This window comes from Salvelinus sp. IW2-2015, unplaced genomic scaffold, assembly GCF_002910315.2.
Source record: "Salvelinus sp. IW2-2015 unplaced genomic scaffold, ASM291031v2 Un_scaffold1131, whole genome shotgun sequence".
In the NCBI taxonomy this organism is placed as follows: domain Eukaryota; kingdom Metazoa; phylum Chordata; class Actinopteri; order Salmoniformes; family Salmonidae; genus Salvelinus; species Salvelinus sp. IW2-2015.
Genome location: NW_019942744.1, coordinates 286,576 through 292,950, shown reverse-complemented (window position 1 = coordinate 292,950; position 6,375 = coordinate 286,576). Strand labels below are relative to the sequence as shown.

Sequence of the window (6,375 nt, the reverse complement as noted above, 5' to 3'; positions counted from 1 at the left end):
CGTGGGCTCTCTGCAAATTTCTTACGGCATATTTGGAGCATTCTGAACATGGCGACAATTTACACCTGAGGTTTTTGGATATAAATATTAACTTTATCGAGCAAAAACATAGATGTATTGTGTAACATTGAATGAAGTCCTCATGAGTGTCATCTGATGAAGATCATCTCAAAGTTATGATGGAATCTTTATCTCTATTTCTGCTTTTTTTGACTTGCTGTCTTGGCATACAAAGCGGCGAAAAAAAGATCTAGTGATTTGTCGTGTGATTTGCGGTGGATCCTAAACATAATCGGTTTGGTTAGTGCTTATCGCTGAAAAGCTATTTGAAATCGGCACACGTTAGGATAAGGGATTAAATCAACAAGATTACCCTTTAAAATGTTATAAATACATGTATGTTATGGCAATTTTAATTTTATCTGAGGAATGACTGCTTTGTTGAATTTGGCGCCCTGCACTTTCACTGGACTGCTTTCAGTCCACATACGCGCTCTATAAAGCGGTGACTGTTTCTGCAGCTTAGGATAAAGAGATTATTAAAATGGGGGAGTCAGTGCGCTACAAGCGGGTATATCTCAAGTGATCTCTTATGTTTTGATGTTATATGCATTTCGGGTTGTTCAAGCTACACGAAATCGCCTAGCTAGGAACTCTGACTCAAGACATCCATAAGTACCTAGTTCTCGCCCTATAGGATCACATCATATATACCAGAGTAGATTTGCTTGTAGGGCTGTGATGGTCTATTTCATGCTATGCAGGATTAGTTTCGCCCCATCTTTCTCAGAGGGAACACATCTCAAATCTTCACACAAGTTCTGAGGTCTCCTAATGTTGAGATGCAACATATAATAGTGAGTGTTTAGTTGGTTCATTCATCGAATCTATTACGTGTAACATATTGCTCCAATTCTACCATTGCTTTCAGGCTGATTATGGCGAGGGCGTTCGAGTTTCATTAACAATCTTCGATGGTCTCAGCCTCTGAGCGTAGTCATGCTCTACAAGAGGTCTTTGCCTGCCGCTGAGCACGCGAAACAGAGAGACAATAACACCACACAGGATTGATGCTGCCCCACCATCTTTATTTCTATTAATTTATGTTAATTTTCTTGCTAATTTTCTCATACACCATTTTATTTACATACACACTTGAGACATAGAGAAAAAACTATGTGTATCACGACACAAAATCATGACAATCATATAATGCAAACTGCGACACTGGCCAATGCATAAAGCAATAGACCAGATACCGACACATGTGAAATGAAACAATAATCATACAGTCAATGTACTGTATTACATGTGAGATACGCGATACCACTCACCCCATGTAGCGATAGTCAGACAGTCTTGTCAACATTGTCTGAGCTATTTGCACCTGCATACAAAAGCACACTGTTCTCGCTCAAGGCTAACCACGCTAGTCCCAGCAGCACTTATCTGGGCTAAACTGTTACTTCACACGACAACACACACACAGACAACCCAGGTACGGCCGCATCCCAACAGTTGCGAACGAATTCACAGATGCAATCATGTGGTGCCAGCGTTATCAGTCCTAGAATGTGGCACGCTTGGGCATTCAGGCCACAAAAAGTTTGATCTTGTTTTCATCAGACCAGAGAATCTTGTTTTTCTCATGGTCTAAAGAAGTCTCTTTAGGTGCCTTTCGCAACTCCAAGCGGGCTCTCGTTCCACAGAGGAACTCTGGCAGCTCTTTGTCTGAGTGACCAATCGGGATCCTTTGTCACCTCCCTGACCAAGTCCCTTCTCCCCCGAGGCCCAGTTTAGCTGGCGGGCAAGCTCTAGGAAGAGTTCTTGGTGGTTCCAATTACTTGCTTCTCATTTAAGTATTATGTGAGGCATTGTGTTCTTGGGATCTGTGCCTTCGACCACAATTCCTGTCGCGGAGCTCTACAGACATTCCGTTCCAACCTCATTGGCTTGGTTTTTTGCTCCTTTTTATAGTGTGTGACATGAAACTTCTCAGATACACAATCTAGCATGGGAACTCTGTACAATTTAGCTATTCTAGTGCTGTGTGTGATCGTTCCACTATAATCTTCACTATATACCAGATCAAAATATACTAATTGATAATCTTCGTTATCCATTATACACATCTCACAATTGCAACAGTATGTATAATATATCACTCTTTAATTCTTCATGGACAGGAAAATGGTCAAACATTCATGCCTACAGTGGCAAGAATGATCGAATGTCAATACACAGGTGGGATCTTACTCTCCGAAGCCCTCGACCATTTATAGATCAGTCGTCAGATAAGCAACCAACTGAGGTAACACCTCGTGATCATCAAACAATAATCTTCAAGTAACAATAAGGTACATATCTAAACATTTTTATCTTTATCACGGGATCTTAGTCTATAATATAGAATTCTGTCTGTACCAACACGCTTTGCTCTAGCTTATAGTCAACAGCCTCCTACTATGTTCATCGAGTGGACATGGCCACGTCAAATAACATAAATACTCATCATAAACTTTGATGAAAGATACATGTTTTACATAGAATTAAAGATACACTTGTTCTTAATGCAACCGCTGTGTCAGATTTCAAAAAGCTTTAYGGCAAAAGCACAATATTCAATAATCTGAGGACAGCATTCATCCACAAAAGCAAGTCATACAGTTACCCGCCAAATTGTGCAGTCAACAAAACTCATAAAAAGCATTATAAATCTTCACTTACCTTTGCTGATCTTCATCGGAATGCACTCCCAGGACTCCCACTTCCACAAGAAATGTTAGCTTTGTTCGGTAATGTCCATCATTTCTGTCCAAATAGCTATTTTTGTTAGCGTGTTTAGTAAACAAATCCAACGTCAGGAAGCACGTTCACTAAAAGCAGACGAAATGTCCAAAAGTTCCGTAACAGTCAGTAGAAGCATGTCAAACGATATATTGAATCGATCTTTAGAATGTTTTTAACATAAATCTTGAATAACGTTCAACCGGAGAATTACATTGACTTCAGATGTGCAATGGAACATAGCTAGCTCTCATGTGAACACGCATGGTCAGAGCATGGTCAGGTCATGATAGACCTGACTAATTCCTGTCTCATTCGGGCCCACTTCACAGTAGAGGCATCAGACAAGGTTCTACAGACTGTTGACATCTAGTGGAAGCCGTAGGAAGTGCAAACTCCTCCATATGTCACTGTGAATTCAATAAAATCTTGGTTGAAAATCGACCAGCCTCAGAATTCCCACTTCCTGTTTGGATTTTTTCTCAGGTTTTTGCCTGCCATATGAGTTCTGTTATACTCACAGACATCATTCAAACAGTTTAAAAAACTTCAGAGTGTTTTCTATCCAATACGAATAATAATATGCATGTATTAGCAACTGGGACTGAGGAGCAGGCAGTTTACTATGGGCACCTCTGTGCACCTTTCATCCAAGCTACTCAATACTGCCCCTGCAACCATAAGAAGTTAAAATTACGAAGTACCACAATATGTTGAGGGAATTTCTCAGTTTATCTTACCTGGTGCTCTTCTGGTCTTCATCAATTGGGATATCTCTGTTGGAAACAATGAAACCATAACATAATGTTCCCCTTAAATTCAAGCCTCAAACCAAACCCTGTTAATATATATCAGAAAATACTGTGACTTCCATATCCTATTATAGCATCATTATCTTACCTGTTGAGTCTTTCAGAGAAGAAGCTGAAGTAGAAATACCTTTGGGGAAGCAGGAGAGAATCAGTTCAAGTCTGTCATGAAAACATTAATGGTCTTTTTACACGAACAAAATGTGTTTCCGGCGCAGCCTTTCTTCGACATCAGAGTTGTTACTTTTATTTTAAATATAATTCATACTCTTAYGCCAGTACACAACACAAGGACACAATTAGCTTCACAAGATGGCAATCCTACGTATTTTCGTGGAGTTACAAAATACGGGGAAGCACACATTTGCGTTTCTTATTGTATTGAGTAGGGTGTAAATTAGACTTTAMACTATCCTTACATTACCTTGGATGTGGTGTTGCCAAAGCCACATTCATGCTGCATGTCTGTGCAGCTATTAACATACCGTTAATACCATAGTACCCTCAAGTAGGCAAGATATTTAAAGTATACAGGAGCTTTTCAATTAAACCATATTGCACATGDTTTCTCAACACTTGAAAAATGCAACGGTACACAAGTGTGCAGACATTTTTAAAGGGTTACATTTTTTTGCTTTTAACAAAAATACTTGTACTGATATTAATTGCATGTAGCTTCAGAGAGTCATTGTCTTTATTCGATGCCCATCAGAGAGGGGTATGTGGTGTAGAAGTGTCCCAAGATACCTAGTTAATATAGTGAATAGTTTGATTACTGTTAACCTACAAAGCGTTACATGGGCTTGCTCCTACCTATCTTTCCGTGTTGGTCCTGCCGTACATACCTACACGTACGCTACGGTCACAAGACGCAGGCCTCCTAATTGTCCCTAGGTCATGGCAACGGAAAAACTTCCTGGGAAAGGCCAAAACCTAGGAAGAAACATAGAGAGGAACCAGGCTATGAGGTGAGCCAGTCCCTCTTCTGGCGTCCCTTTGCCCGAGTGGGAGATTTTATAACAGAACACTGGCCAAGATGTTTCAAATGTTCATCAATGACCAGCATGGTCACATAATAATAATCACAAGTACACAAGTTGTCGAGGGTAAGCTTCAGCAGACACTCAGCGATAAATGCAGTTGCCTTTCAAAGCGATCATTAAGAGTAATCTCTACCGCTCCTGCGGTCCTAGCAGAGGTTGAAAACAGAAGGGTCTGGGACAGTGACACGTCCGGGGTGAACAGCGTTTCAGGTCCATGCAGAGGCAGAAACAGTTTGAAACTGGAGCGCAGCACGCCAGGGTGGACTGGGACAGCAAGGAGTCATCATGTCAGGTCTGCCCTGAGGCATGGTCCTCGGGCTCAGGTCCCCGAGAGAGAGAAAGAGAGAATTAGAGAGAGCATACTTAAACTCACAACAGGACCATGGATAAGAACAGAAATACTCCAGATATAACAAACTGACCCTAGCCCCCCGACACATAAACTAATGCAGCATAAATACTGCAGGGACTGAGACAGGAGGGTCAGGAGACACGTGTGCGCCCATCCGATGATACCCCGGGAAGGCCAAACAGGAGGATATAACCCCACCCACTTTGCCAAGGCACAGCCCCCACACCACATAGAGGGATAATCTTCAACCACCAACTTACCATCCTGAGACAAGGCCGAGTATAGCCCACAAAGATCTCCGCCACGGCACAACCCAAGAAGGGGGCACCCACCCAGACTAGGAAGAACACGTCAGTGACTCAACCCACTCAAGTGACGCACCCCTCCTAGGCTGACGGCATGGAAACAGCCACCAAGAGTGATGCCTCTACTAAAAAGCAGAGGACATCCACTCTCTATAGCTAAGTAAGCCAGATATTTGATTTCTCTCTAACTTAGCCCCAATCTTTAGAGTCACAAATGTATGTATCTTGGTGTACTAAGACAAGGCAGAAGTGATAGAAGAAAACAACCCTTACATAATCCAGTAGAAGACTAGCGCTGTCTCATGTGGAAGGTATAAGAAGGAACCTGAGACAAGTGCATGCAGACCACATTATGTCTCAATCCGTGTGCCGGCCTTCCGCAGGTCTCAGTTGAACTGACTCAGAGCCTTTTCCTGGTTCCCCTATCTTGCACCAACTTGCTTCTTTGAATGGGGGCTGCCCGTTTGAGCTCTAACCAAGTCTCAGCGATACGGATTCTATAGACCTTCCCTAGCTGGATGAGAGATCATGTGAGTCCGTCGTATCTACCAGGAGTAAAAGTTGCATCTATAATAAACGCCTCCAAGAGAGGTCTCGTACTCTCACGTCCCCAAATATCTCGTACTAACCATTCTAGATAAATAAACAAAGGGAGCTAAAATGAGCAGAGTCAGACACGGTATGTTGTTCCCTTGCAAAAAAGATCGAAGTATGGCGTTACAAAACCTAGTCCTGTGAGAGGGGACCCTCTCTATTAGAGATGATACAACAGGCATCCTTCCCCCTTGCCGTGCTGTTTTAGAATACTGCGTTTCTACCTACTATGTACCCGCATAAGTTAACATGATACCATCGCAATCAAAGGTGAGATAAAGAAAAAAGACCAATAACATAATAAAAGTTGTGGCCTAGTATACAATCTTCTACTTGGCATCCTGTACAGGATCTATGTGAGACTTATTCCGACGAGCACCAAGAACACAGGTGACATGACTATTAATTTGTGAAGTATGCACAGTCGAGACATAGTACTAACAAAACACCCGATGGTCTACACACCGAATCAATAGGTACCGAGA

The 6,375-nt window shown here is 42.0% G+C and overlaps 1 protein-coding gene across 2 annotated transcripts in view; it reads right to left on the bottom strand.

The window, feature by feature from the left end:
- The window catches only part of LOC112069843 (globoside alpha-1,3-N-acetylgalactosaminyltransferase 1-like), a 51,065-nt gene extending 46,947 nt beyond the window's left edge, over positions 1-4,118 (bottom strand). The window contains exons 1-2 of one of the 2 annotated variants that reach the window (XM_024137220.2): positions 3,688-4,118; positions 3,528-3,563 (exon numbers count right to left, since the gene is read on the bottom strand). The gene's annotated coding sequence lies outside the window, so the exon portion shown is untranslated. The remainder of the gene's footprint in view (positions 1-3,527; positions 3,564-3,687) is intronic. The other variant, XM_070438738.1, reaches the window with a different exon arrangement.
- Between the last annotated feature and the right edge of the window lie 2,257 nt (positions 4,119-6,375).